Genomic DNA, 23,908 nt, shown 5'->3' on the forward strand with positions numbered 1-23,908 from the left:
TTGTTTTCTAGGATTAATAATATGAAGCTTTTGCTTAATAGACTGACTTTACTTTTGCTTCGGGTAGAGTGGCCGGGTGGTCTAAGGCCCTGGTTTAAGGCACCATTCTCTTTAGAGGGCGTGAGTTCGAATCCCACTTCCATCAGCCTACTTTGTTTTCTAGGATTATTAATATGAAGCTTTTGCTTATTAGTCTGAGGTGACTTTTGTATCCAGGTAGAGTGGCCGAGTGGTCTAAGACGCTGGTTTATGGCACCAGTCTCTTCCGGGGCGTGGTTCGAATCCCACATCTATCAGCCTACTCTGTTTCCTAGGATTAAATAATATGAAGCTTTTGCTTATTAGTCTGAGGTGACGTTTGTTTCCAGGTAGAGTGGCCAAGTGGTCTAAGGCGTTGGTTTTAATCACCGGTCTCTTCGGGGGCGTGGATTCGAATCCCACCTCTATCAGCCTATTTTGTTCTCTAGGATTAATAATATGAAGCTTTTGCTTAATAAACTGAGTTTACTTTTGCTGGCGGGTTGAGTGGCCGGTTGGTCTAAGGCGCTGGTTTAAGGCACCAGTCTCTTCGGGGGCGTGGGGTCGAATCCCACATCTATCAGCCTACTTTGTTTTCTAGGATTAATAATATGAAGCTTTTGCTTATTAGTCTGAGTTTCTTGTCTTTCCAGGTAGAGTGGCCGAGTGGTCTAAGGCGCTGGTTTTAGGCACCAGTCTTTTCGGGGGCGTGAGTTCGAATCCCACCTCTATCAGCAGAGTTTGTTTTCTACGATTAATAATATGAAGCTTTTCCTTAATAGACTGAGTTTACTTTTGCTTTCGGGTAGAGTGGTAGGGTGGTCTAAAGCGCTGGTTTAAGGCACCATTCCCTTCGGGGCGTGGGTTCGAATCCCACATCTATCAGCCTACTTTGTTTTCTAGGATTAATAATAGGAAGCTTTTGCTTATTAGTCTGAGGTGAGTTTTATTTCCAGGTAGAGTGGCCGAGTGGTCTAAGGCGCTGGTTTAAGGCACCAGTATCTTTGGGGGCGTGGGTTCGAATCCCACCTCTATCAGCCTATTTTGTTCTCTAGGATTAATAATATGAAGCTTTTGCTTATGAGTCTAAGGTGGCTTTTGTTTCCAGGTAGAGTGGCCGAGTGGTCCAAGGCGCTGGTTTAAGGCACCATTCCCTTCGGGGCGTGGGTTCGAATCCCACATCTATCAGCCTACTTTATTTTCTAGAATTAATAATATTAAATTTTTGCTTATTAGTCTGAGATGGCTTTTGTTTCCAGGTATAGTGGCCGAGTGGTCTATGGCGCTGGTTTAAGGCACCAGTCTCTTCGGGGGCGTGTGTTCGAATCCCTCCTCTATCAGCCTATTTTGTTCTCTAGGATTAATAATATGAAGCATTTGCTTATTAATCTGAGGTGACTTGTGTTTCCAGGTAGAGTGGCCGAGTGGTCTAGGGCGCTGGTTTTAGGCACCAGTCTCTTCGGAGGGCGTGAGTTCGAATCCCACTTCTACCAGGCTACTTTGTTTTCTAGGATTAATAATATGAAGCTTTTGCTTATAAGTCTGAGGTGACTTTTGTTTCCAGGAAGAGTGGCCGAGTGGTCCAAGGCGCTGGTTTAAGGCACCATTTACTTCGGGGCTTGGGTTCGAATCCCACATCTATCAGCCTACTTTGTTTTCTAAAATTAATAATATTAAGCTTTTGCTTATTAGTCTGAGGTGACTTTTGTTTCCAGGTAGAGTGGCCGAGTGGTCTAAGGCGCTGGTTTAAGGCAACAGTCTCTTCGGGGGCGTGGGTTCGAATCCCACCTCTATCTGCCTATTTTCTTCTCTAGGATTAATAATATGAAGCTTTTCCTTGATAGACTGAGTTTACTTTTGCTTTCGGGTAGAGTGGTAGGGTGGTCTAAAGCGCTGGTTTAAGGCACCAGTCTCTTCGGGGGCGTGGGGTCGAATCCCACATCTATTAGCCCACTTTGTTTTCTAGGATTAATAATATGAAGCTTTTGCTTATTAGTCTGAGGTGACTTTTGCTTCCGGGTAGAGTGGCCGAGTGGTCTAAGGCGCTGGTTTTAGGCACCAGTCTCTTCGCAGGCGTGGATTCGAATCCCGCCTCTATCAGCAGGGTTTGTTTTCTACGATTAATAATATGAAGCTTTTGCTTAATAGACTGAGTTTACTTTTGATTTCGGGTAGAGTGGCCGGGTGGTCTAAGGCGCTGGTTTAAGGCTTTATTCCCTTAGGGGCGTGGGGTCGAATCCCACATCTAACAGCCTACTTTGTTTTCTAGAATTAATAATATGAAGCTTTTGCTTATTAGTCTGAGGTGGCTTTTGTTTCCAGGTATAGTGGCCGAGTGGTCTAATTCGCTGGTTTAAGGCACCAGTCTCTTTGGGGGCGTGGGTTCGAATCTCACCTCCATCAGCCTATTTTGTTCTCTAGGATTAATAATATGAAGCTTTTGCTTAATAAACTGAGTTTACTTTTGCTTCCAGGTACAGTGGCCGAGTGGTCTAAGGCGCTGGTTTAAGGCAACAGTCTCTTCGGGGGCGTGGGTTCGAATCCCACCTCTATCTGCCTATTTTCTTCTCTAGGATTAATAATATGAAGCTTTTCCTTGATAGACTGAGTTCACTTTTGCTTTCGGGTAGAGAAGTAGGGTGGTCTAAAGCGCTGGTTTAAGGCACCAGTCTCTTCGGGGGCGTGGGGTCGAATCCCACATCTATTAGCCCACTTTGTTTTCTAGGATTAATAATATGAAGCTTTTGCTTATTAGTCTGAGGTGACTTTTGCTTCCGGGTAGAGTGGCCGAGTGGTCCAAGGCGCTGGTTTTAGGCACCAGTCTCTTCGCACGCGTGGATTCGAATCCCGCCTCTATCAGCAGGGTTTGTTTTCTACGATTAATAATATGAAGCTTTTGCTTAATAGACTGAGTTTACTTTTGATTTCGGGTAGAGTGGCCGGGTGGTCTAAGGCGCTGGTTTAAGGCTTTATTTCCTTAGGGGCGTGGGGTCGAATCCCACATCTAACAGCCTACTTTGTTTTCTAGAATTAATAATATGAAGCTTTTGCTTATTAGTCTGAGGTGGCTTTTGTTTCCAGGTATAGTGGCCGAGTGGTCTAAGGCGCTGGTTTAAGGCACTAGTCTCTTAGGAGGGCGTGAGTTCAAATCCCACCTATATCAGCCTATTTTGTTTTCTAGAATTAATAATATGAAGCTTTTGCTTATTAATCTGAGGTGGCTTTTGTTTCCAGGTATAGTGGCCGAGTGGTCTAAGGCGCTGGTTTAGGCACCAGTCTCTTTGGGGGCGTGGGTTCGAATCTCACCTCTATCAGCCTATTTTGTTCTCTAGGATTAATAATATGAAGCTTTTGCTTAATAAACTGAGTTTACTTTTGCTTGCGGGTTGAGTGGCCGGTTGGTCTAAGGCGCTGGTTTAAGGCACCAGTCTCTTCGGGGGCGTGGGGTCGAATCCCACATCTATTAGCCTACTTTGTTTTCTAGGATTAATAATATGAAGCTTTTGCTTAATAGACTGAGTTTACTTTTGCTTCGGGTAGAGTGGCCGGGTGGTCTAAGGCCCTGGTTTAAGGCACCATTCTCTTTAGAGGGCGTGAGTTCGAATCCCACTTCCATCAGCCTACTTTGTTTTCTAGGATTATTAATATGAAGCTTTTGCTTATTAGTCTGAGGTGACTTTTGTATCCAGGTAGAGTGGCCGAGTGGTCTAAGACGCTGGTTTATGGCACCAGTCTCTTCCGGGGCGTGGTTCGAATCCCACATCTATCAGCCTACTCTGTTTCCTAGGATTAAATAATATGAAGCTTTTGCTTATTAGTCTGAGGTGACGTTTGTTTCCAGGTAGAGTGGCCAAGTGGTCTAAGGCGTTGGTTTTAATCACCGGTCTCTTCGGGGGCGTGGATTCGAATCCCACCTCTATCAGCCTATTTTGTTCTCTAGGATTAATAATATGAAGCTTTTGCTTAATAAACTGAGTTTACTTTTGCTGGCGGGTTGAGTGGCCGGTTGGTCTAAGGCGCTGGTTTAAGGCACCAGTCTCTTCGGGGGCGTGGGGTCGAATCCCACATCTATCAGCCTACTTTGTTTTCTAGGATTAATAATATGAAGCTTTTACTTATTAGTCTGAGTTTCTTGTCTTTCCAGGTAGAGTGGCCGAGTGGTCTAATTCGCTGGTTTAAGGCACCAGTCTCTTTGGGGGCGTGGGTTCGAATCTCACCTCTATCAGCCTATTTTGTTCTCTAGGATTAATAATATGAAGCTTTTGCTTAATAAACTGAGTTTACTTTTGCTTCCAGGTACAGTGGCCGAGTGGTCTAAGGCGCTGGTTTAAGGCAACAGTCTCTTCGGGGGCGTGGGTTCGAATCCCACCTCTATCTGCCTATTTTCTTCTCTAGGATTAATAATATGAAGCTTTTCCTTGATAGACTGAGTTCACTTTTGCTTTCGGGTAGAGAAGTAGGGTGGTCTAAAGCGCTGGTTTAAGGCACCAGTCTCTTCGGGGGCGTGGGGTCGAATCCCACATCTATTAGCCCACTTTGTTTTCTAGGATTAATAATATGAAGCTTTTGCTTATTAGTCTGAGGTGACTTTTGCTTCCGGGTAGAGTGGCCGAGTGGTCCAAGGCGCTGGTTTTAGGCACCAGTCTCTTCGCACGCGTGGATTCGAATCCCGCCTCTATCAGCAGGGTTTGTTTTCTACGATTAATAATATGAAGCTTTTGATTAATAGACTGAGTTTACTTTTGATTTCGGGTAGAGTGGCCGGGTGGTCTAAGGCGCTGGTTTAAGGCTTTATTTCCTTAGGGGCGTGGGGTCGAATCCCACATCTAACAGCCTACTTTGTTTTCTAGAATTAATAATATGAAGCTTTTGCTTATTAGTCTGAGGTGGCTTTTGTTTCCAGGTATAGTGGCCGAGTGGTCTAAGGCGCTGGTTTAAGGCACTAGTCTCTTAGGAGGGCGTGAGTTCAAATCCCACCTATATCAGCCTATTTTGTTTTCTAGAATTAATAATATGAAGCTTTTGCTTATTAATCTGAGGTGGCTTTTGTTTCCAGGTATAGTGGCCGAGTGGTCTAAGGCGCTGGTTTAGGCACCAGTCTCTTTGGGGGCGTGGGTTCGAATCTCACCTCTATCAGGCTATTTTGTTCTCTAGGATTAATAATATGAAGCTTTTGCTTAATAAACTGAGTTTACTTTTGCTTGCGGGTTGAGTGGCCGGTTGGTCTAAGGCGCTGGTTTAAGGCACCAGTCTCTTCGGGGGCGTGGGGTCGACTCCCACATCTATTAGCCTACTTTGTTTTCTAGGATTAATAATATGAAGCTTTTGCTTAATAGACTGAGTTTACTTTTGCTTCGGGTAGAGTGGCCGGGTGGTCTAAGGCCCTGGTTTAAGGCACCATTCTCTTTAGAGGGCGTGAGTTCGAATCCCACTTCCATCAGCCTACTTTGTTTTATAGGATTATTAATATGAAGCTTTTGCTTATTAGTCTGAGGTGACTTTTGTATCCAGGTAGAGTGGCCGAGTGGTCTAAGACGCTGGTTTATGGCACCAGTCTCTTCCGGGGCGTGGTTCGAATCCCACATCTATCAGCCTACTCTGTTTCCTAGGATTAAATAATATGAAGCTTTTGCTTATTAGTCTGAGGTGACGTTTGTTTCCAGGTAGAGTGGCCAAGTGGTCTAAGGCGTTGGTTTTAATCACCGGTCTCTTCGGGGGCGTGGATTCGAATCCCACCTCTATCAGCCTATTTTGTTCTCTAGGATTAATAATATGAAGCTTTTCCTTAATAGACTGAGTTTACTTTTGCTTTCGGGTAGAGTGGTAGGGTGGTCTAAAGCGCTGGTTTAAGGCACCATTCCCTTCGGGGCGTGGGTTCGAATCCCACATCTATCAGCCTACTTTGTTTTCTAGGATTAATAATAGGAAGCTTTTGCTTATTAGTCTGAGGTGAGTTTTATTTCCAGGTAGAGTGGCCGAGTGGTCTAAGGCGCTGGTTTAAGGCACCAGTATTTTTGGGGGCGTGGGTTCGAATCCCACCTCTATCAGCCTATTTTGTTCTCTAGGATTAATAATATGAAGCTTTTGCTTATGAGTCTAAGGTGGCTTTTGTTTCCAGGTAGAGTGGCCGAGTGGTCCAAGGCGCTGGTTTAAGGCACCATTCCCTTCGGGGCGTGGGTTCGAATCCCACATCTATCAGCCTACTTTCTGTTCTAGGATTAATAATATGAAGCTTTTGCTTATTAGTCTGAGGTGACTTTTGTTTCCAGGTAGAGTGGCCGAGTGGTCTAAGACGCTGGTTTATGGCACCGGTCTCTTCCGGGGCGTGGTTCGAATCCCACATCTATCAGCCTATTCTGTTTCCTAGGATTAAATAATATGAAGCTTTTGCTTATTAGTCTGAGGTGACGTGTGTCCAGGTAGAGTGGCCAAGTGGTCTAAGGCGTTGGTTTTAGTCACCGGTCTCTTCGGGGGCGTGGATTCGAATCCCACCTCTATCAGCCTATTTTGATCTCTAGGATTAATAATATGAAGCTTTTGCTTAATAAACTGAGTTTACTTTTGCATGCGGGTTGAGTGGCCGGTTGGTCTAAGGCGCTGGTTTAAGGCACCAGTCTCTTCGGGGGCGTGGGGTCGAATCCCACATCTATCAGCCTACTTTGTTTTCTAGGAATAATAATATGAAGCTTTTGCTTATTAGTCTGAGTTTCTTGTCTTTCCAGGTAGAGTGGCCTAGTGGTCTAAGGCGCTGGTTTTAGGCACCAGTCTGTTCGGGGGCGTGGGTTCGAATCCCACCTCTATCAGCAGAGTTTGTTTTCTACGATTAATAATATGAAGCTTTTCCTTAATAGACTGAGTTTACTTTTGCTTTCGGGTAGAGTGGTAGGGTGGTCTAAAGCGCTGGTTTAAGGCACCATTCCCTTCGGGGCGTGGGTTCGAATCCCACATCTATCAGCCTACTTTGTTTTCTAGGATTAATAATAGGAAGCTTTTGCTTATTAGTCTGAGGTGAGTTTTGCTTCCAGGTAGAGTGGCCAAGTGGTCTAAGGCGCTGGTTTAAGGCACCAGTCTCTTCGGGGGCGTGGGTTTGAATCCCACCTCTATCAGCCTATTTTGTTCTCTAGGATTAATAATATGAAGCTTTTTTTATTAGTCTGAGGTGAGTTTTATTTCCAGGTAGGGTGGCCGAGTGGTCTAAGGCGCTGGTTTAAGGCACCAGTCTCTTTGGGGGCGTGGGTTCGAATCCCACCTCTATCAGTAGAGTTTGTTTTCTACGATTAATAATATGAAGCCTTTGCTTAATAGACTGAGTTTGCTTTTGCTTTCGGGTACAGTGGCCGGGTGGTCTAAGGCCCTGGTTTAAGGCACCATTCTCTTTAGAGGGCGTGAGTTCGAAACCCACTTCCATCAGGCTATTTTGTTTTCTAGGATTAATAATATGAAGCTTTTGCTTATAAGTCTGAGGTGACTTTTGTTTCCAGGTAGAGTGGCCGAGTGGTCTAAGACGCTGGTTTAAGGCTTTATTCCCTTAGGGGCGTGGTTCGAATCCCACATCTATCAGCCTACTCTGTTTCCTAGGATTAAATAATATGAAGCTTTTGCTTATTAGTCTGAGGTGACGTTTGTTTCCAGGTAGAGTGGCCGAGTGGTCTAAGGCGCTGGTTTAAGGGACCAGTCTTTTCGAGGGCGTGGGTTCGAATCCCACCTCTATCAGCCTATTTTGTTCTCTAGGATTAACAATAGGAAGATTTTGCTTATTAGTCTGAGGTGAGTTTAGTTTCCAGGTAGAGTGGCCGAGTGGTCTAAGGCGCTGGTTTAAGGCACCAGTCTCTTCGGGGGCGTGGGTTCGAATCCCACCTCTAACAGGCTATTTTGTTCTCTAGGATTAATAATATGAAGCTTTTGCTTATTAGTCTGAGTTACTTGTCTTTCCAGGTAGAGTGGCCGAGTGGTCTAAGGCGCTGGTTTAAGGCACCAGTCTCTTAGGAGGGCGTGAGTTCGAATCCCACTTCTATCAATCTATTTTGTTTTCTAGGATTAATAATATGAAGCTTTTGCTTATTAGTCTGAGGTGACTTTTGTTTCCAGGTAGAGTGGCCGAGTGGTCTAAGACGCTGGTTTAAGGGACCAGTCTCCTCGAGGGCGCGGATTCGAATCCCACCTCTATCAACCTATTTTTTTCTCTAGGATTAATAATAGGAAGCTTTTGCTTATTAGTCTGAGGTGAGTTTAGTTTCCAGGTAGAGTGGCCGAGTGGTCTAAGGCGCTGGTTTAAGGCACCAGTCTCTTTGGGGGCGTGGGTTCGAATCCCACATCTATCAGCCTATTTTGTTCTCTAGGATTAATAATATGAAGCTTTTGCTTAATAAACTGAGTTTACTTTTGCTTGCGGGTTGAGTGGCCGGTTGGTCTAAGGCGCTGGTTTAAGGCACCAGTCTCTTCGGGGGCGTGGGGTCGAATCCCACATCTATCAGCCTATTTTGTTCTCTAGGATTAATAATATGAAGCTTTTGCTTAATAGACTGAGTTTTCCTTTGCTTTCTTGTAGAGTGGCCGGGTGGTCTAAGGCTCTGGTTTAAGGCACCATTTTCGTTAGAGGGCGTGAGTTCGAATCCCACTTCCATCAGGCTATTTTGTTTTCTAGGATTAATAATATGAAGCTTTTGCTTATAAGTCTGAGGTGACTTTTCTTTCCATGTAGAGTGGCCGAGTGGTCTATGACGCTGGTTTAAGGCTTTATTCCCTTAGGGGCGTGGGGTCGAATCCCACATCTATCAGCCTACTTTGTTTTCTAGGATTAATAATATGAAGCTTTTGCTTATGAGTCTAAGGTGGCTTTTGTTTCCAGGTAGAGTGGCCGAGTGGTCCAAGGCGCTGGTTTAAGGCACCATTCCCTTCGGGGCGTGGGTTCGAATCCCACATCTATCAGCCTACTTTCTGTTCTAGGATTAATAGTATGAAGCTTTTGCTTATTAGTCTGAGGTGACTTTTGTTTCCAGGTAGAGTGGCCGAGTGGTCTAAGGCGCTGGTTTAAGGCACCAGTCTCTTCGGGGGCGTGGTTCGAATCCCACATCTGTCAGCCTACTCTGTTTCCTGGGATTAAATAATATGAAGCTTTTGCTTATTAGTCTGAGGTGACGTTTGTTTCCAGGTAGAGTGGCCAAGTGGTCTAATGCGTTGGTTTTAGTCACCGGTCTCTTCGGGGGCGTGGTATCGAATCCCACCTCTAACAGGCTATTTTGTTCTCTAGGATTAATAATATGAAGCTTTTGCTTATTAGTCTGAGGTGACTTGTGTTTCCAGGTAGAGTGGCCGAGTGGTCTAGGGCGCTGGTTTTAGGCACCAGTCTCTTCGGAGGGCGTGAGTTCGAATCCCACTTCTACCAGGCTACTTTGTTTTCTAGGATTAATAATATGAAGCTTTTGCTTATAAGTCTGAGGTGACTTTTGTTTCCAGAAAGAGTGGCCGAGTGGTCCAAGGCGCTGGTTTAAGGCAACAGTCTCTTCGGGGGCGTGGGTTCGAATCCCACCTCTATCTGCCTATTTTCTTCTCTAGGATTAATAATATGAAGCTTTTCCTTGATAGACTGAGTTTACTTTTCCTTTCGGGTAGAGTGGTAGGGTGGTCTAAAGCGCTGGTTTAAGGCACCAGTCTCTTCGGGGGCGTGGGGTCGAATCCCACCTCTATCAGCAGAGTTTGTTTTCTACGATTAATAATATGAAGCTTTTGCTTAATAGACTGAGTTTACTTTTGCTTTCGGGTAGAGTGGCCGGGTGGTCTAAGGCCCTGGTTTAAGGCACCATTCTCGTTAGAGGGCGTGAGTTCGAATCCCACTTCCATCAGGCTATTTTGTTTTCTAGGATTAATAATATGAAGCTTTTGCTTATAAGTCTGAGGTGACTTTTGTTTCCAGGTAGAGTGGCCGAGTGGTCTAAGACGCTGGTTTAAGGCTTTATTCCCTTAGGGGCGTGGGGTCGAATCCCACATCTATCAGCCTACTTTGTTTTCTAGGATTAATAATATGAAGCTTTTGCTTATGAGTCTAAGGTGGCTTTTGTTTCCAGGTAGAGTGGCCGAGTGGTCCAAGGCGCTGGTTTAAGGCACCATTCCCTTCGGGGCGTGGGTTCGAATCCCACATCTATCAGCCTACTTTCTGTTCTAGGATTAATAGTATGAAGCTTTTGCTTATTAGTCTGAGGTGACTTTTGTTTCCAGGTAGAGTTACCGAGTGGTCTAAGGCGCTGGTTTAAGGCATCAGTCTCTTCAGGGGCGTGGTTCGAATCCCACATCTATCAGCCTACTCTGTTTCCTAGGATTAAATAATATGAAGCTTTTGCTTATTAGTCTGAGGTGACGTTTGTTTCCAGGTAGAGTGGCCGAGTGGTCTAAGGCGCTGGTTTAAGGGACCAGTCTTTTCGAGGGCGTGGGTTCGAATCCCACCTCTATCAGCCTATTTTGTTCTCTAGGATTAACAATAGGAAGATTTTGCTTATTAGTCTGAGGTGAGTTTAGTTTCCAGGTAGAGTGGCCGAGTGGTCTAAGGCGCTGGTTTAAGGCACCAGTCTCTTCGGGGGCGTGGGTTCGAATCCCACCTCTAACAGGCTATTTTGTTCTCTAGGATTAATAATATGAAGCTTTTGCTTATTAGTCTGAGTTACTTGTCTTTCCAGGTAGAGTGGCCGAGTGGTCTAAGGCGCTGGTTTAAGGCACCAGTCTCTTTGGGGGCGTGGGTTCGAATTCCACCTCTATCAGCCTATTTTGTTCTCTAGGATTAATAATATGAAGCTTTTGCTTAATAAACTGAGTTTACTTTTGCTTGCGGGTTGAGTGGCCGGTTGGTCTAAGGCGCTGGTTTAAGGCACCAGTCTCTTAGGAGGGCGTGAGTTCGAATCCCACTTCTATCAATCTATTTTGTTTTCTAGGATTAATAATATGAAGCTTTTGCTTATTAGTCTGAGGTGACTTTTGTTTCCAGGTAGAGTGGCCGAGTGGTCTAAGACGCTGGTTTAAGGGACCAGTCTCTTCGAGGGCGCGGATTCGAATCCCACCTCTATCAACCTATTTTTTTCTCTAGGATTAATAATAGGAAGCTTTTGCTTATTAGTCTGAGGTGAGTTTAGTTTCCAGGTAGAGTGGCCGAGTGGTCTAAGGCGCTGGTTTAAGGCACCAGTCTCTTTGGGGGCGTGGGTTCGAATCCCACATCTATCAGCCTATTTTGTTCTCTAGGATTAATAATATGAAGCTTTTGCTTAATAAACTGAGTTTACTTTTGCTTGCGGGTTGAGTGGCCGGTTGGTCTAAGGCGCTGGTTTAAGGCACCAGTCTCTTCGGGGGCGTGGGGTCGAATCCCACATCTATCAGCCTATTTTGTTCTCTAAGATTAATAATATGAAGCTTTTGCTTAATAGACTGAGTTTTCCTTTGCTTTCTTGTAGAGTGGCCGGGTGGTCTAAGGCTCTGGTTTAAGGCACCATTCTCGTTAGAGGGCGTGAGTTCGAATCCCACTTCCATCAGGCTATTTTGTTTTCTAGGATTAATAATATGAAGCTTTTGCTTATAAGTCTGAGGTGACTTTTCTTTCCATGTAGAGTGGCCGAGTGGTCTATGACGCTGGTTTAAGGCTTTATTCCCTTAGGGGCGTGGGGTCGAATCCCACATCTATCAGCCTACTTTGTTTTCTAGGATTAATAATATGAAGCTTTTGCTTATGAGTCTAAGGTGGCTTTTGTTTCCAGGTAGAGTGGCCGAGTGGTCCAAGGCGCTGGTTTAAGGCACCATTCCCTTCGGGGCGTGGGTTCGAATCCCACATCTATCAGCCTACTTTCTGTTCTAGGATTAATAGTATGAAGCTTTTGCTTATTAGTCTGAGGTGACTTTTGTTTCCAGGTAGAGTGGCCGAGTGGTCTAAGGCGCTGGTTTAAGGCACCAGTCTCTTCGGGGGCGTGGTTCGAATCCCACATCTGTCAGCCTACTCTGTTTCCTGGGATTAAATAATATGAAGCTTTTGCTTATTAGTCTGAGGTGACGTTTGTTTCCAGGTAGAGTGGCCAAGTGGTCTAATGCGTTGGTTTTAGTCACCGGTCTCTTCGGGGGCGTGGTATCGAATCCCACCTCTAACAGGCTATTTTGTTCTCTAGGATTAATAATATGAAGCTTTTGCTTATTAGTCTGAGGTGACTTGTGTTTCCAGGTAGAGTGGCCGAGTGGTCTAGGGCGCTGGTTTTAGGCACCAGTCTCTTCGGAGGGCGTGAGTTCGAATCACACTTCTACCAGGCTACTTTGTTTTCTAGGATTAATAATATGAAGCTTTTGCTTATAAGTCTGAGGTGACTTTTGTTTCCAGGAAGAGTGGCCGAGTGGTCCAAGGCGCTGGTTTAAGGCACCATCTACTTCGGGGCTTGGGTTCGAACCCCACATCTATCAGCCTACTTTGTTTTCTAAAATTAATAATATTAAGCTTTTGCTTATTAGTCTGAGGTGACTTTTGTTTCCAGGTAGAGTGGCCGAGTGGTCTAAGGCGCTGGTTTAAGGCAACAGTCTCTTCGGGGGCGTGGGTTCGAATCCCACCTCTATCTGCCTATTTTCTTCTCTAGGATTAATAATATGAAGCTTTTCCTTGATAGACTGAGTTTACTTTTCCTTTCGGGTAGAGTGGTAGGGTGGTCTAAAGCGCTGGTTTAAGGCACCAGTCTCTTCGGGGGCGTGGGGTCGAATCCCACCTCTATCAGCAGAGTTTGTTTTCTACGATTAATAATATGAAGCTTTTGCTTAATAGACTGAGTTTACTTTTGCTTTCGGGTAGAGTGGCCGGGTGGTCTAAGGCCCTGGTTTAAGGCACCATTCTCGTTAGAGGGCGTGAGTTCGAATCCCACTTCCATCAGGCTATTTTGTTTTCTAGGATTAATAATATGAAGCTTTTGCTTATAAGTCTGAGGTGACTTTTGTTTCCAGGTAGAGTGGCCGAGTGGTCTAAGACGCTGGTTTAAGGCTTTATTCCCTTAGGGGCGTGGGGTCGAATCCCACATCTATCAGCCTACTTTGTTTTCTAGGATTAATAATATGAAGCTTTTGCTTATGAGTCTAAGGTGGCTTTTGTTTCCAGGTAGAGTGGCCGAGTGGTCCAAGGCGCTGGTTTAAGGCACCATTCCCTTCGGGGCGTGGGTTCGAATCCCACATCTATCAGCCTACTTTCTGTTCTAGGATTAATAGTATGAAGCTTTTGCTTATTAGTCTGAGGTGACTTTTGTTTCCAGGTAGAGTGGCCGAGTGGTCTAAGGCGCTGGTTTAAGGCATCAGTCTCTTCAGGGGCGTGGTTCGAATCCCACATCTATCAGCCTACTCTGTTTCCTGGGATTAAATAATATGAAGCTTTTGCTTATTAGTCTGAGGTGACGTTTGTTTCCAGGTAGAGTGGCCAAGTGGTCTAAGGCGTTGGTTTTAGTCACCGGTCTCTTCGGGGGCGTGGTATCGAATCCCACCTCTAACAGGCTATTTTGTTCTCTAGGATTAATAATATGAAGCTTTTGCTTATTAGTCTGAGTTACTTGTCTTTCCAGGTAGAGGGGCCGAGTGGTCTAAGGCGATGGTTTTAGGCACCAGTCTGTTCGGGGGCGTGGGTTCGAATCCCACCTATATCATCAGAGTTTGTTTTCTACGATTAATAATATGAAGCTTTTGCTTAATAGACTGAGTTTACTTTTGCTTTCGAGTAGAGTGGCCGGGTGGTCTATGGCGCTGGTTTAAGGCACTAGTCTCTTAGGAGGGCGTGAGTTCGAATCCCACATCTATCAGCCTACATTGTTTTCTAGAATTAATAATATTAAGCTTTTGCTTATTAGTCTGAGGTGATTTTTTTTCAGGTAGAGTGGCCGAGTGGTCCAAGGCGCTGGTTTAAGGCACCATTCCCTTCGGGGCGTGGGTTCGAATCCCACATCTATCAGCCTACTTTGTTTTCTAGAATTAATAATATTAAGCTTTTGCTTATTAGTCTGAGATGGCTTTTGCTTCCAGGTATAGTGGCCGAGTGGTCTATGGCGCTGGTTTAAGGCACCAGTCTCTTCGGGGGCGTGTGTTCGAATCCCTCCTCTATCAGCCTATTTTGTTCTCTAGGATTAATAATATGAAGCATTTGCTTATTAATCTGAGGTGACTTGTGTTTCCAGGTAGAGTGGCCGAGTGGTCTAGGGCGCTGGTTTTAGGCACCAGTCTCTTCGGAGGGCGTGAGTTCGAATCCCACTTCTACCAGGCTACTTTGTTTTCTAGGATTAATAATATGAAGCTTTTGCTTATAAGTCTGAGGTGACTTTTGTTTCCAGGAAGAGTGGCCGAGTGGTCCAAGGCGCTGGTTTAAGGCACCATTTACTTCGGGGCTTGGGTTCGAATCCCACATCTATCAGCCTACTTTGTTTTCTAAAATTAATAATATTAAGCTTTTGCTTATTAGTCTGAGGTGACTTTTGTTTCCAGGTAGAGTGGCCGAGTGGTCTAAGGCGCTGGTTTAAGGCAACAGTCTCTTCGGGGGCGTGGGTTCGAATCCCACCTCTATCTGCCTATTTTCTTCTCTAGGATTAATAATATGAAGCTTTTCCTTGATAGACTGAGTTTACTTTTGCTTTCGGGTAGAGTGGTAGGGTGGTCTAAAGCGCTGGTTTAAGGCACCAGTCTCTTCGGGGGCGTGGGGTCGAATCCCACATCTATTAGCCCACTTTGTTTTCTAGGATTAATAATATGAAGCTTTTGCTTATTAGTCTGAGGTGACTTTTGCTTCCGGGTAGAGTGGCCGAGTGGTCTAAGGCGCTGGTTTTAGGCACCAGTCTCTTCGCAGGCGTGGATTCGAATCCCGCCTCTATCAGCAGGGTTTGTTTTCTACGATTAATAATATGAAGCTTTTGCTTAATAGACTGAGTTTACTTTTGATTTCGGGTAGAGTGGCCGGGTGGTCTAAGGCGCTGGTTTAAGGCTTTATTCCCTTAGGGGCGTGGGGTCGAATCCCACATCTAACAGCCTACTTTGTTTTCTAGAATTAATAATATGAAGCTTTTACTTATTAGTCTGAGGTGGCTTTTGTTTCCAGGTATAGTGGCCGAGTGGTCTAAGGCGCTGGTTTAAGGCACTAGTCTCTTAGGAGGGCGTGAGTTCAAATCCCACCTATATCAGACTATTTTGTTTTCTAGAATTAATAATATGAAGCTTTTGCTTATTAATCTGAGGTGGCTTTTGTTTCCAGGTATAGTGGCCGAGTGGTCTAAGGCGCTGGTTTAAGGCACCAGTCTCTTTGGGGGCGTGGGTTCGAATCTCACCTCTATCAGCCTATTTTGTTCTCTTGGATTAATAATATGAAGCTTTTGCTTAATAAACTGAGTTTACTTTTGCTTCCAGGTACAGTGGCCGAGTGGTCTAAGGCGCTGGTTTAAGGCAACAGTCTCTTCGGGGGCGTGGGTTCGAATCCCACCTCTATCTGCCTATTTTCTTCTCTAGGATTAATAATATGAAGCTTTTCCTTGATAGACTGAGTTTACTTTTGCTTTCGGGTAGAGTGGTAGGGTGGTCTAAAGCGCTGGTTTAAGGCACCAGTCTCTTCGGGGGCGTGGGGTCGAATCCCACATCTATTAGCCCACTTTGTTTTCTAGGATTAATAATATGAAGCTTTTGCTTATTAGTCTGAGGTGACTTTTGCTTCCGGGTAGAGTGGCCGAGTGGTCCAAGGCGCTGGTTTTAGGCACCAGTCTCTTCGCAGGCGTGGATTCGAATCCCGCCTCTATCAGCAGGGTTTGTTTTCTACGATTAATAATATGAAGCTTTTGCTTAATAGACTGAGTTTACTTTTGATTTCGGGTAGAGTGGCCGGGTGGTCTAAGGCGCTGGTTTAAGGCGTTATTCCCTTAGGGGCGTGGGGTTGAATCCCACATCTAACAGCCTACTTTGTTTTCTAGAATTAATAATATGAAGCTTTTGCTTATTAGTCTGAGGTGGCTTTTGTTTCCAGGTATAGTGGCCGAGTGGTCTAAGGCGCTGGTTTAAGGCACCAGTCTCTTTGGGGGCGTGGGTTCGAATCTCACCTCTATCAGCCTATTTTGTTCTCTAGGATTAATAATATGAAGCTTTTGCTTAATAAACTGAGTTTACTTTTGCTTGCGGGTTGAGTGGCCGGTTGGTCTAAGGCGCTGGTTTAAGGCACCAGTCTCTTCGGGGGCGTGGGGTCGAATCCCACATCTATTAGCCTACTTTGTTTTCTAGGATTAATAATATGAAGCTTTTGCTTATTAGTCTGAGTTTCTTGTCTGTCCAGGTAGAGTGGCCGAGTGGTCTAAGTCGCTGGTTTTAGGCACCAGTCTGTTCGGGGGCGTGGGTTCGAATCCCACCTCTATCAGCAGAGTTTGTTTTCTACGATTAATAATATGAAGCTTTTGCTTAATAGACTGAGTTTACTTTTGCTTCGGGTAGAGTGGCCGGGTGGTCTAAGGCCCTGGTTTAAGGCACCATTCTCTTTAGAGGGCGTGAGTTCGAATCCCACTTCCATCAGCCTACTTTGTTTTCTAGGATTAATAATATGAAGCTTTTGCTTATAAGTCTGAGGTGACTTTTGTATCCAGGTAGAGTGGCCGAGTGGTCTAAGACGCTGGTTTATGGCACCAGTCTCTTCCGGGGCGTGGTTCGAATCCCACATCTATCAGCCTACTCTGTTTCCTAGGATTAAATAATATGAAGCTTTTGCTTATTAGTCTGAGGTGACGTTTGTTTCCAGGTAGAGTGGCCAAGTGGTCTAAGGCGTTGGTTTTAATCACCGGTCTCTTCGGGGGCGTGGATTCGAATCCCACCTCTATCAGCCTATTTTGTTCTCTAGGATTAATAATATGAAGCTTTTGCTTAATAAACTGAGTTTACTTTTGCTGGCGGGTTGAGTGGCCGGTTGGTCTAAGGCGCTGGTTTAAGGCACCAGTCTCTTCGGGGGCGTGGGGTCGAATCCCACATCTATCAGCCTACTTTGTTTTCTAGGATTAATAATATGAAGCTTTTGCTTATTAGTCTGAGTTTCTTGTCTTTCCAGGTAGAGTGGCCGAGTGGTCTAAGGCGCTGGTTTTAGGCACCAGTCTTTTCGGGGGCGTGAGTTCGAATCCCACATCTATCAGCCTACTTTCTGTTCTAGGATTAATAATATGAAGCTTTTGCTTATGAGTCTAAGGTGGCTTTTGTTTCCAGGTAGAGTGGCCGAGTGGTCCAAGGCGCTGGTTTAAGGCACCATTCCCTTCGGGGCGTGGGTTCGAATCCCACATCTATCAGCCTACTTTCTGTTCTAGGATTAATAATATGAAGCTTTTGCTTATTAGTCTGAGGTGACTTTTGTTTCCAGGTAGAGTGGCCGAGTGGTCTAAGACGCTGGTTTATGGCACCAGTCTCTTCCGGGGCGTGGTTCGAATCCCACATCTATCAGCCTATTCTGTTTCCTAGGATTAAATAATATGAAGCTTTTGCTTATTAGTCTGAGGTGACGTTTGTTTCCAGGTAGAGTGGCCAAGTGGTCTAAGGCGTTGGTTTTAGTCACCGGTCTCTTCGGGGGCGTGGATTCGAATCCCACCTCTATCAGCCTATTTTGATCTCTAGGATTAATAATATGAAGCTTTTGCTTAATAAACTGAGTTTACTTTTGCTTGCGGGTTGAGTGGCCGGTTGGTCTAAGGCGCTGGTTTAAGGCACCAGTCTCTTCGGGGGCGTGGGGTCGAATCCCACATCTATCAGCCTACTTTGTTTTCTAGGATTAATAATATGAAGCTTTTGCTTATTAGTCTGAGTCTCTTGTCTTTCCAGGTAGAGTGGCCGAGTGGTCTAAGGCGCTGGTTTTAGGCACCAGTCTGTTCGGGGGCGTGGGTTCGAATCCCACCTCTATCAGCAGAGTTTGTTTTCTACGATTAATAATATGAAGCTTTTCCTTAATAGACTGAGTTTACTTTTGCTTTCGGGTAGAGTGGTAGGGTGGTCTAAAGCGCTGGTTTAAGGCACCATTCCCTTCGGGGCGTGGGTTCGAATCCCACATCTATCAGCCTACTTTATTTTCTAGGATTAATAATAGGAAGCTTTTGCTTATTAGTCTGAGGTGAGTTTTATTTCCAGGTAGAGTGGCCGAGTGGTCTAAGGCGCTGGTTTAAGGCACCAGTATCTTTGGGGGCGTGGGTTCGAATCCCACCTCTATCAGCCTATTTTGTTCTCTAGGATTAATAATATGAAGCTTTTGCTTATGAGTCTAAGGTGGCTTTTGTTTCCAGGTAGAGTGGCCGAGTGGTCTAAGACGCTGGTTTATGGCACCAGTCTCTTCCGGGGCGTGGTTCGAATCCCACATCTATCAGCCTACTCTGTTTCCTAGGATTAAATAATATGAAGCTCTTGCTTACTAGTCTGAGGTGACGTTTGTTTCCAGGTAGAGTGGCCAAGTGGTCTAAGGCGTTGGTTTTAGTCACCGGTCTCTTCGGGGGCGTGGATTCGAATCCCACCTCTATCAGCCTATTTTGTTCTCTAGGATTAATAATATGAAGCTTTTGCTTAATAAACTGAGTTTACTTTTGCTTGCGGGTTGAGTGGCCGGTTGGTCTAAGGCGCTGGTTTAAGGCACCAGTCTCTTCGGGGGCGTGGGGTCGAATCCCACATCTATCAGCCTACTTTGTTTTCTAGGATTAATAATATGAAGCTTTTGCTTATTAGTCTGAGTTTCTTGTCTTTCCAGGTAGAGTGGCCGAGTGGTCTAAGGCGCTGGTTTTAGGCACCAGTCTGTTCGGGGGCGTGGGTTCGAATCCCACCTCTATCAGCAGAGTTTGTTTTCTACGATTAATAATATGAAGCTTTTCCTTAATAGACTGAGTTTACTTTTGCTTTCGGGTAGAGTGGTAGGGTAGTCTAAAGCGCTGGTTTAAGGCACCATTCCCTTTGGGGCGTGGGTTCGAATCCCACATCTATCAGCATACTTTGTTTTCTAGGATTAATAATAGGAATCTTTTGCTTATTAGTCTGAGGTGAGTTTTATTTCCAGGTAGAGTGGCCGAGTGGTCTAAGGCGCTGGTTTAAGGCACCAGTATCTTTGGGGGCGTGGGTTCGAATCCCACCTCTATCAGCCTATTTTGTTCTCTAGGATTAATAATATGAAGCTTTTGCTTAATAAACTGAGTTTACTTTTGCTTGCGGGTTGAGTGGCCGGTTGGTCTAGGGCGCTGGTTTAAGGCACCAGTCTCTTAGGAGGGCGTGAGTTTGAATCCCACCTCTATCAGCCTATTTTGTTTTCTAAAATTAATAATATTAAGCTTTTGCTTATTATTCTGAGGTGACTTTTGTTTCCAGGTAGAGTGGCCGAGTGGTCTAAAGCGCTGGTTTAAGGCACCATTCCCTTCGGGGCGTGGGTTCGAATCCCACATCTATCAGCCTACTTTGTTTTCTAGGATTAATAATAGGAAGCTTTTGCTTATTAGTCTGAGGTGAGTTTTGCTTCCAGGTAGAGTGGCCAAGTGGTCTAAGGCGCTGGTTTAAGGCACCAGTCTCTTCGGGGGCGTGGGTTCGAATCCCACCTCTACCAGCCTATTTTGTTCTCTAGGATTAATAATATGAAGCTTTTCGTATTCGTCTGATGTGAGTTTTGTTTCCAGGTAGAGTGGCCGAGTGGTCTAAGGCGCTGGTTTAAGGCACCAGTCTCTTTGGGGGCGTGGGTTTGAATCCCACCTCTATCAGCCTATTCTGTTCTCTAGGATTAATAATATGAAGCTTTTGCTTATTAGTCTGAGGTGACGTTTGTTTCCAGGTAGAGTGGCCAAGTGGGCTAAGGCGTTGGTTTTAGTCACCGGTCTCTTCGGTGGCGTGGATTCGAATCCCACCTCTATCAGCCTATTTTGTTCTCTAGGATTAATAATATGAAGCTTTTGCTTAATAAACTGAGTTTACTTTTGCTTGCGGGTTGAGTGGCCGGTTGGTCTAAGGCGCTGGTTTAAGGCACCAGTCACTTCGGGGGCGTGGGGTCGAATCCCACATCTATCAGCCTACTTTGTTTTCTAGGATTAATAATATGAAGCTTTTGCTTATTAGTCTGAGTTTCTTGTCTTTCCAGGTAGAGTGGCCGAGTGGTCTAAGGCGCTGGTTTTAGGCACCAGTCTGTTCGGAGGCGTGGGTTCGAATCCCACCTCTATCAGCAGAGTTTGTTTTCTTCGATTAATAATATGAAGCTTTTCCTTAATAGACTGAGTTTACTTTTGCTTTCGGGTAGAGTGGTAGGGTGGTCTAAAGCGCTGGTTTAAGGCACCATTCCCTTCGGGGCGTGGGTTCGAATCCCACATCTATCAGCCTACTTTGTTTTCTAGGATTAATAATAGGAAGCTTTTGCTTATTAGTCTGAGGTGAGTTTTATTTCCAGGTAGAGTGGCCGAGTGGTCTAAGGCGCTCGTTTAAGGCACCAGTATCTTTGGGGGCGTGGGTTCGAATCCCACGTCTATCAGCCTATTTTGTTCTCTAGGATTAATAATATGAAGCTTTTGCTTAATAAACTGAGTTTACTTTTGCTTGCGGGTTGAGTGGCCGGTTGGTCTAAGGCGCTGGTTTAAGGCACCAGTCTCTTAGGAGGGCGTGAGTTTGAATCGCACCTCTATCAGTCTATTACCTCTCCGAGTGACGTATGTAACGGAGAGGTTCTGTAACGATCGTGTGTGTCTGTGTGTGTGTCTGTCTGTCTGTGTGTGTGTCTGTTGTTACACCCACGTGACCGCGTTCGCAGTTTCCAAATCGGAGCAAACGTGTTCGCCATTTCCGAACTGCTTTCACAGTCACGGAAATGGCTCCTCTACTTGAGTTCTCACACCACCATCTTCTGGTCTTTGCCCATCCCACACGGACACCAGTCTGTACTTACTGGCTTCTAATCACCACCATCTTTTGATTTTCGTCCATCCCACACGGACACCAGTCTGTACATACTGGATTCTAATCACCACCATCTTCTGGTCTTTGTCCATCCCACTTGGACACCAGTCTGTACATTCTGGCTTCTAAACACCACCATCTACTGGTCTTCCGTCTATTCCACATAGACACCAATCTGTCTCATTGGCTTCTACCCCACTATCATCGTTTGGTTTTAGGATATACGCGGCGATCAGCTAGGGTTACGAGAAACGTCTAGCCTCCCTAAGATGGGATCGCCACCAAAGGTTTTCGCAATTGCGCTTTTTCCTTACTATTATAATGGAAACGAATCGTATATATACCCCAAAATTTGAAGAAAGCGGGCAAGAGGGGTACCCTTCACTCTAAACGTCAATATTAGCAAAGTTTGAGATGATAATAGGTATAACTTTATTTTAAACGATTTAACTATTATTAATGTTAATTATTGAAGATTAAAATAATTAAAAATAATTATATTTATTTAAATATTAAAGATAATCTTGTTTCTCAACTCAAAATTAATACCGAAAGAGTTAAAAAGCAGTCTATGTTTTTGTCTGTGTGTGTCCGTCCATTGTTACTAGTGCGTCGCGTTAGCAGTTAGCCTTGTGTTGATGTGTTAAGAAATCATCCAGAACCTTAATATTCCCTTTTTCCATAATATAAAGTGAATATGTGGAAGTATTTTTCGTAATTATGATGCATTTAGTACTTTTGTAGCTTTAAAGCTCTGTTTCATTTTGATATTCCAAAGTTGTTTTTTATATTGTTATTTGAAATGGCTGTTTATATATTACTTAAGCTATACTACATCTGTATATAGAATAATCCTTGGTTTAGAGATTTCATGAAGAAAACTAAGACCTAAACTCTGGCGGGTATATTAAGTATCATCCGCAATAGGCTTAGTGAAACAAAGAGTAAATAATTGAGGCCTGAGGTGAAGTAAACTTTGGGCTTTGATTTTCGTGTCTGAAATGTAGAGACATCAATGGTTCAGAGTGAGCCGAAAGTTAAATACACTATTAAATAATCAGGTTAAGATTTTATAATAGAAGAAAAGATCATGGTGGCAATTAGAATAGTGAAAGGGCTAATGGTAAACGGGTAGTAGCTACAGACTTTTTATTCTCTTTATGGTGCGCATTGACTATTAGTGCGTCTAGCTACAATTTAGCTTTGGTGTTATTTAACGTTAACATTCATGTTGGCAAACTAAGAATATTGTTGAGGTGAGACGAGACGATAGTGTTTACACTGCAAACCAGTTGTGAATGTAGCTATCAGAATATACGGTAGACAGCTGAAGCGTAGACTTCATTTACCAATCTTTTCCCCATTGACTGATTTCCATGTGTCCAAGATTTATCCTTATTGGATGTAAAATGCCGTCTGCTTTACTGGATTATTCGCTATGCTTGGAATACTGCTTCAATATTTCGTAAATTTTTACTTCAAAAAAGAGAAATAATTCCATATCTAGGTAAATAAGTTTGTAGTAGTAGACCTCTTGACTCGGAGAGGTAATATTTTGGTTTTCCCAACTTGTTTTGTTTTCTAAAATTAATAATATTAAGCTTTTGCTTATTAGTCTGAGGTGACTTTTGTTTCCAGGTAGAGTGGCCGAGTGGTCTAAAGCGCTGGTTTAAGGCACCATTCCCTTCGGGGCGTGGGTTCAAATCCCACATCTATCAGCCTACTTTGTTTTCTAGGATTAATAATAGGAAGCTTTTGCTTATTAGTCTGAGGTGAGTTTTGCTTCCAGGTAGAGTGGCCAAGTGGTCTAAGGCGCTGGTTTAAGGCACCAGTCTCTTCGGGGGCGTGGGTTCGAATCCCACCTCTATCAGCCTATTTTGTTCTCTAGGATTAATAATATGAAGCTTTTCTTATTCGTCTGAGGTGAGTTTTGTTTCCAGGTAGAGTGGCCTAGTGGTCTAAGGCGCTGGTTTAAGGCACCAGTCTCTTTGGGGGCGTGGGTTCGAATCCCACCTCTATCAGCCTATTTTGTTCTCTAGGATTAATAATATGAAGCTTTTGCTTATTAGTCTGAGGTGACGTTTGTTTCCAGGTAGAGTGGCCAAGTGGTCTAAGGCGCTGGTTTAAGGCAACAGTCTCTTCGGGGGCGTGCGTTCGAATCCCACCTCTATCTGCCTATTTTCTTCTCTAGGATTAATAATATGAAGCTTTTCCTTGATAGACTGAGTTTACTTTTGCTTTCGGGTAGAGTGGTAGGGTGGTCTAAAGCGCTGGTTTAAGGCACCATTCCCTTCGGGGCGTGGGTTCGAATCCCACATCTATCAGCCTACTTTGTTTTCTAGGATTAATAATAGGAAGCTTTTGCTTATTAGTCTGAGGTGAGTTTTGTTTCCAGGTAGAGTGGCCAAGTGGTCTAAGGCGCTGGTTTAAGGCACCAGTCTCTTCGGGGGCGTGGGTTCGAATCCCACCTCTATCAGCCTTTTTTGTTCTCAAGGATTAATAATATGAAGCTTTTCTTATTAGTCTGAGGTGAGTTTTGTTTCCAGGTAGAGTGGCCGAGTGGTCTAAGGCACTGGTTTAAGGCACCATTCCCTTCGGGGCGTGGGTTCGAATCCCACATCTATCAGCCTACTTTGTTTTCTAGAATTAATAATATTAAGCTTTTGCTTATTAGTCTGAGGTGGCTTTTGCTTCCGGGTAGAGTGGCCGAGTGGTCTAAGACGCTGGTTTTAGGCACCAGTCTCTTCGCAGGCGTGGATTTGAATCCCGCCTCTATCAGCAGGGTTTGTTTTCTACGATTAATAATATGAAGCTTTTGCTTAATAGACTGAGTTTACTTTTGCTTTCGGGTAGAGTGGCCGGGTGGTCTAAGGCGCTGGTTTAAGGCTTTATTCCCGTAGGGGCGTGGGGTCGAATCCCACATCTATCAGCCTACTTTGTTTTCTAGAATTAATAATATGAAGCTTTTGCTTATTAGTCTGAGGTGGCTTTTCTTTTCAGGTAT

General features: G+C 44.5%; 50 non-coding genes across 50 annotated transcripts; all 50 read left to right on the plus strand.

Moving 5' to 3' along the window:
* Window positions 1–670: 670 nt before the first annotated feature.
* Window positions 671–752, plus strand: TRNAL-UAG (transfer RNA leucine (anticodon UAG)). Its single transcript has one exon. It is a non-coding gene; the product is annotated as a tRNA-Leu (tRNA).
* A 221-nt stretch (window positions 753–973) lies between these two features.
* TRNAL-AAG (transfer RNA leucine (anticodon AAG)) lies at window positions 974–1,055 on the plus strand. Its single transcript has one exon. It is a non-coding gene; the product is annotated as a tRNA-Leu (tRNA).
* A 70-nt stretch (window positions 1,056–1,125) lies between these two features.
* Window positions 1,126–1,206, plus strand: TRNAL-AAG (transfer RNA leucine (anticodon AAG)). The gene has a single exon. It is a non-coding gene; the product is annotated as a tRNA-Leu (tRNA).
* A 222-nt stretch (window positions 1,207–1,428) lies between these two features.
* TRNAL-UAG (transfer RNA leucine (anticodon UAG)) lies at window positions 1,429–1,511 on the plus strand. Its single transcript has one exon. It is a non-coding gene; the product is annotated as a tRNA-Leu (tRNA).
* Window positions 1,512–1,732: 221 nt separating this feature from the next.
* On the plus strand, window positions 1,733–1,814 carry TRNAL-AAG (transfer RNA leucine (anticodon AAG)). Its single transcript has one exon. It is a non-coding gene; the product is annotated as a tRNA-Leu (tRNA).
* Window positions 1,815–2,036: 222 nt separating this feature from the next.
* Window positions 2,037–2,118, plus strand: TRNAL-UAG (transfer RNA leucine (anticodon UAG)). Its single transcript has one exon. It is a non-coding gene; the product is annotated as a tRNA-Leu (tRNA).
* Window positions 2,119–3,098: 980 nt separating this feature from the next.
* On the plus strand, window positions 3,099–3,181 carry TRNAL-AAG (transfer RNA leucine (anticodon AAG)). Its single transcript has one exon. It is a non-coding gene; the product is annotated as a tRNA-Leu (tRNA).
* Window positions 3,182–4,920: 1,739 nt separating this feature from the next.
* On the plus strand, window positions 4,921–5,003 carry TRNAL-AAG (transfer RNA leucine (anticodon AAG)). The gene has a single exon. It is a non-coding gene; the product is annotated as a tRNA-Leu (tRNA).
* A 980-nt stretch (window positions 5,004–5,983) lies between these two features.
* Window positions 5,984–6,065, plus strand: TRNAL-AAG (transfer RNA leucine (anticodon AAG)). Its single transcript has one exon. It is a non-coding gene; the product is annotated as a tRNA-Leu (tRNA).
* Window positions 6,066–6,135: 70 nt separating this feature from the next.
* On the plus strand, window positions 6,136–6,216 carry TRNAL-AAG (transfer RNA leucine (anticodon AAG)). The gene has a single exon. It is a non-coding gene; the product is annotated as a tRNA-Leu (tRNA).
* Window positions 6,217–6,739: 523 nt separating this feature from the next.
* Window positions 6,740–6,821, plus strand: TRNAL-UAG (transfer RNA leucine (anticodon UAG)). Its single transcript has one exon. It is a non-coding gene; the product is annotated as a tRNA-Leu (tRNA).
* A 221-nt stretch (window positions 6,822–7,042) lies between these two features.
* On the plus strand, window positions 7,043–7,124 carry TRNAL-AAG (transfer RNA leucine (anticodon AAG)). The gene has a single exon. It is a non-coding gene; the product is annotated as a tRNA-Leu (tRNA).
* Window positions 7,125–7,193: 69 nt separating this feature from the next.
* Window positions 7,194–7,275, plus strand: TRNAL-AAG (transfer RNA leucine (anticodon AAG)). The gene has a single exon. It is a non-coding gene; the product is annotated as a tRNA-Leu (tRNA).
* A 374-nt stretch (window positions 7,276–7,649) lies between these two features.
* TRNAL-AAG (transfer RNA leucine (anticodon AAG)) lies at window positions 7,650–7,731 on the plus strand. Its single transcript has one exon. It is a non-coding gene; the product is annotated as a tRNA-Leu (tRNA).
* Window positions 7,732–7,801: 70 nt separating this feature from the next.
* Window positions 7,802–7,883, plus strand: TRNAL-AAG (transfer RNA leucine (anticodon AAG)). The gene has a single exon. It is a non-coding gene; the product is annotated as a tRNA-Leu (tRNA).
* A 69-nt stretch (window positions 7,884–7,952) lies between these two features.
* Window positions 7,953–8,035, plus strand: TRNAL-AAG (transfer RNA leucine (anticodon AAG)). Its single transcript has one exon. It is a non-coding gene; the product is annotated as a tRNA-Leu (tRNA).
* A 222-nt stretch (window positions 8,036–8,257) lies between these two features.
* On the plus strand, window positions 8,258–8,339 carry TRNAL-AAG (transfer RNA leucine (anticodon AAG)). Its single transcript has one exon. It is a non-coding gene; the product is annotated as a tRNA-Leu (tRNA).
* A 526-nt stretch (window positions 8,340–8,865) lies between these two features.
* On the plus strand, window positions 8,866–8,946 carry TRNAL-AAG (transfer RNA leucine (anticodon AAG)). The gene has a single exon. It is a non-coding gene; the product is annotated as a tRNA-Leu (tRNA).
* A 374-nt stretch (window positions 8,947–9,320) lies between these two features.
* Window positions 9,321–9,403, plus strand: TRNAL-UAG (transfer RNA leucine (anticodon UAG)). The gene has a single exon. It is a non-coding gene; the product is annotated as a tRNA-Leu (tRNA).
* Window positions 9,404–10,081: 678 nt separating this feature from the next.
* TRNAL-AAG (transfer RNA leucine (anticodon AAG)) lies at window positions 10,082–10,162 on the plus strand. Its single transcript has one exon. It is a non-coding gene; the product is annotated as a tRNA-Leu (tRNA).
* A 222-nt stretch (window positions 10,163–10,384) lies between these two features.
* TRNAL-AAG (transfer RNA leucine (anticodon AAG)) lies at window positions 10,385–10,466 on the plus strand. The gene has a single exon. It is a non-coding gene; the product is annotated as a tRNA-Leu (tRNA).
* A 70-nt stretch (window positions 10,467–10,536) lies between these two features.
* TRNAL-AAG (transfer RNA leucine (anticodon AAG)) lies at window positions 10,537–10,618 on the plus strand. The gene has a single exon. It is a non-coding gene; the product is annotated as a tRNA-Leu (tRNA).
* Window positions 10,619–10,687: 69 nt separating this feature from the next.
* On the plus strand, window positions 10,688–10,769 carry TRNAL-AAG (transfer RNA leucine (anticodon AAG)). The gene has a single exon. It is a non-coding gene; the product is annotated as a tRNA-Leu (tRNA).
* A 375-nt stretch (window positions 10,770–11,144) lies between these two features.
* TRNAL-AAG (transfer RNA leucine (anticodon AAG)) lies at window positions 11,145–11,226 on the plus strand. Its single transcript has one exon. It is a non-coding gene; the product is annotated as a tRNA-Leu (tRNA).
* A 526-nt stretch (window positions 11,227–11,752) lies between these two features.
* TRNAL-AAG (transfer RNA leucine (anticodon AAG)) lies at window positions 11,753–11,833 on the plus strand. The gene has a single exon. It is a non-coding gene; the product is annotated as a tRNA-Leu (tRNA).
* A 678-nt stretch (window positions 11,834–12,511) lies between these two features.
* TRNAL-AAG (transfer RNA leucine (anticodon AAG)) lies at window positions 12,512–12,593 on the plus strand. The gene has a single exon. It is a non-coding gene; the product is annotated as a tRNA-Leu (tRNA).
* A 526-nt stretch (window positions 12,594–13,119) lies between these two features.
* TRNAL-AAG (transfer RNA leucine (anticodon AAG)) lies at window positions 13,120–13,200 on the plus strand. The gene has a single exon. It is a non-coding gene; the product is annotated as a tRNA-Leu (tRNA).
* Window positions 13,201–13,876: 676 nt separating this feature from the next.
* On the plus strand, window positions 13,877–13,957 carry TRNAL-AAG (transfer RNA leucine (anticodon AAG)). Its single transcript has one exon. It is a non-coding gene; the product is annotated as a tRNA-Leu (tRNA).
* A 222-nt stretch (window positions 13,958–14,179) lies between these two features.
* TRNAL-UAG (transfer RNA leucine (anticodon UAG)) lies at window positions 14,180–14,262 on the plus strand. Its single transcript has one exon. It is a non-coding gene; the product is annotated as a tRNA-Leu (tRNA).
* A 221-nt stretch (window positions 14,263–14,483) lies between these two features.
* Window positions 14,484–14,565, plus strand: TRNAL-AAG (transfer RNA leucine (anticodon AAG)). Its single transcript has one exon. It is a non-coding gene; the product is annotated as a tRNA-Leu (tRNA).
* Window positions 14,566–14,787: 222 nt separating this feature from the next.
* TRNAL-UAG (transfer RNA leucine (anticodon UAG)) lies at window positions 14,788–14,869 on the plus strand. Its single transcript has one exon. It is a non-coding gene; the product is annotated as a tRNA-Leu (tRNA).
* Window positions 14,870–15,090: 221 nt separating this feature from the next.
* TRNAL-AAG (transfer RNA leucine (anticodon AAG)) lies at window positions 15,091–15,173 on the plus strand. Its single transcript has one exon. It is a non-coding gene; the product is annotated as a tRNA-Leu (tRNA).
* Window positions 15,174–15,243: 70 nt separating this feature from the next.
* TRNAL-AAG (transfer RNA leucine (anticodon AAG)) lies at window positions 15,244–15,325 on the plus strand. The gene has a single exon. It is a non-coding gene; the product is annotated as a tRNA-Leu (tRNA).
* A 374-nt stretch (window positions 15,326–15,699) lies between these two features.
* TRNAL-UAG (transfer RNA leucine (anticodon UAG)) lies at window positions 15,700–15,781 on the plus strand. The gene has a single exon. It is a non-coding gene; the product is annotated as a tRNA-Leu (tRNA).
* Window positions 15,782–16,002: 221 nt separating this feature from the next.
* Window positions 16,003–16,084, plus strand: TRNAL-AAG (transfer RNA leucine (anticodon AAG)). The gene has a single exon. It is a non-coding gene; the product is annotated as a tRNA-Leu (tRNA).
* Window positions 16,085–16,305: 221 nt separating this feature from the next.
* On the plus strand, window positions 16,306–16,387 carry TRNAL-UAG (transfer RNA leucine (anticodon UAG)). The gene has a single exon. It is a non-coding gene; the product is annotated as a tRNA-Leu (tRNA).
* A 677-nt stretch (window positions 16,388–17,064) lies between these two features.
* On the plus strand, window positions 17,065–17,146 carry TRNAL-UAG (transfer RNA leucine (anticodon UAG)). The gene has a single exon. It is a non-coding gene; the product is annotated as a tRNA-Leu (tRNA).
* Window positions 17,147–17,216: 70 nt separating this feature from the next.
* On the plus strand, window positions 17,217–17,297 carry TRNAL-AAG (transfer RNA leucine (anticodon AAG)). The gene has a single exon. It is a non-coding gene; the product is annotated as a tRNA-Leu (tRNA).
* Window positions 17,298–17,822: 525 nt separating this feature from the next.
* Window positions 17,823–17,904, plus strand: TRNAL-UAG (transfer RNA leucine (anticodon UAG)). The gene has a single exon. It is a non-coding gene; the product is annotated as a tRNA-Leu (tRNA).
* A 221-nt stretch (window positions 17,905–18,125) lies between these two features.
* On the plus strand, window positions 18,126–18,207 carry TRNAL-AAG (transfer RNA leucine (anticodon AAG)). The gene has a single exon. It is a non-coding gene; the product is annotated as a tRNA-Leu (tRNA).
* Window positions 18,208–18,732: 525 nt separating this feature from the next.
* On the plus strand, window positions 18,733–18,814 carry TRNAL-UAG (transfer RNA leucine (anticodon UAG)). The gene has a single exon. It is a non-coding gene; the product is annotated as a tRNA-Leu (tRNA).
* Window positions 18,815–19,035: 221 nt separating this feature from the next.
* On the plus strand, window positions 19,036–19,117 carry TRNAL-AAG (transfer RNA leucine (anticodon AAG)). Its single transcript has one exon. It is a non-coding gene; the product is annotated as a tRNA-Leu (tRNA).
* A 374-nt stretch (window positions 19,118–19,491) lies between these two features.
* Window positions 19,492–19,573, plus strand: TRNAL-AAG (transfer RNA leucine (anticodon AAG)). Its single transcript has one exon. It is a non-coding gene; the product is annotated as a tRNA-Leu (tRNA).
* Window positions 19,574–19,642: 69 nt separating this feature from the next.
* On the plus strand, window positions 19,643–19,724 carry TRNAL-AAG (transfer RNA leucine (anticodon AAG)). Its single transcript has one exon. It is a non-coding gene; the product is annotated as a tRNA-Leu (tRNA).
* Window positions 19,725–20,097: 373 nt separating this feature from the next.
* TRNAL-UAG (transfer RNA leucine (anticodon UAG)) lies at window positions 20,098–20,179 on the plus strand. Its single transcript has one exon. It is a non-coding gene; the product is annotated as a tRNA-Leu (tRNA).
* A 221-nt stretch (window positions 20,180–20,400) lies between these two features.
* TRNAL-AAG (transfer RNA leucine (anticodon AAG)) lies at window positions 20,401–20,482 on the plus strand. Its single transcript has one exon. It is a non-coding gene; the product is annotated as a tRNA-Leu (tRNA).
* Window positions 20,483–22,692: 2,210 nt separating this feature from the next.
* On the plus strand, window positions 22,693–22,774 carry TRNAL-AAG (transfer RNA leucine (anticodon AAG)). The gene has a single exon. It is a non-coding gene; the product is annotated as a tRNA-Leu (tRNA).
* Window positions 22,775–22,843: 69 nt separating this feature from the next.
* TRNAL-AAG (transfer RNA leucine (anticodon AAG)) lies at window positions 22,844–22,925 on the plus strand. Its single transcript has one exon. It is a non-coding gene; the product is annotated as a tRNA-Leu (tRNA).
* Window positions 22,926–23,298: 373 nt separating this feature from the next.
* TRNAL-AAG (transfer RNA leucine (anticodon AAG)) lies at window positions 23,299–23,380 on the plus strand. The gene has a single exon. It is a non-coding gene; the product is annotated as a tRNA-Leu (tRNA).
* A 69-nt stretch (window positions 23,381–23,449) lies between these two features.
* Window positions 23,450–23,530, plus strand: TRNAL-AAG (transfer RNA leucine (anticodon AAG)). The gene has a single exon. It is a non-coding gene; the product is annotated as a tRNA-Leu (tRNA).
* The last annotated feature ends 378 nt before the right edge of the window (window positions 23,531–23,908 follow it).

Source organism: Phalangium opilio, unplaced genomic scaffold, assembly GCF_054372755.1.
Source record: "Phalangium opilio isolate 3A_F unplaced genomic scaffold, DU_Popi_V2 ptg000039l_1, whole genome shotgun sequence".
Lineage (NCBI taxonomy): Eukaryota > Metazoa > Arthropoda > Arachnida > Opiliones > Phalangiidae > Phalangium > Phalangium opilio.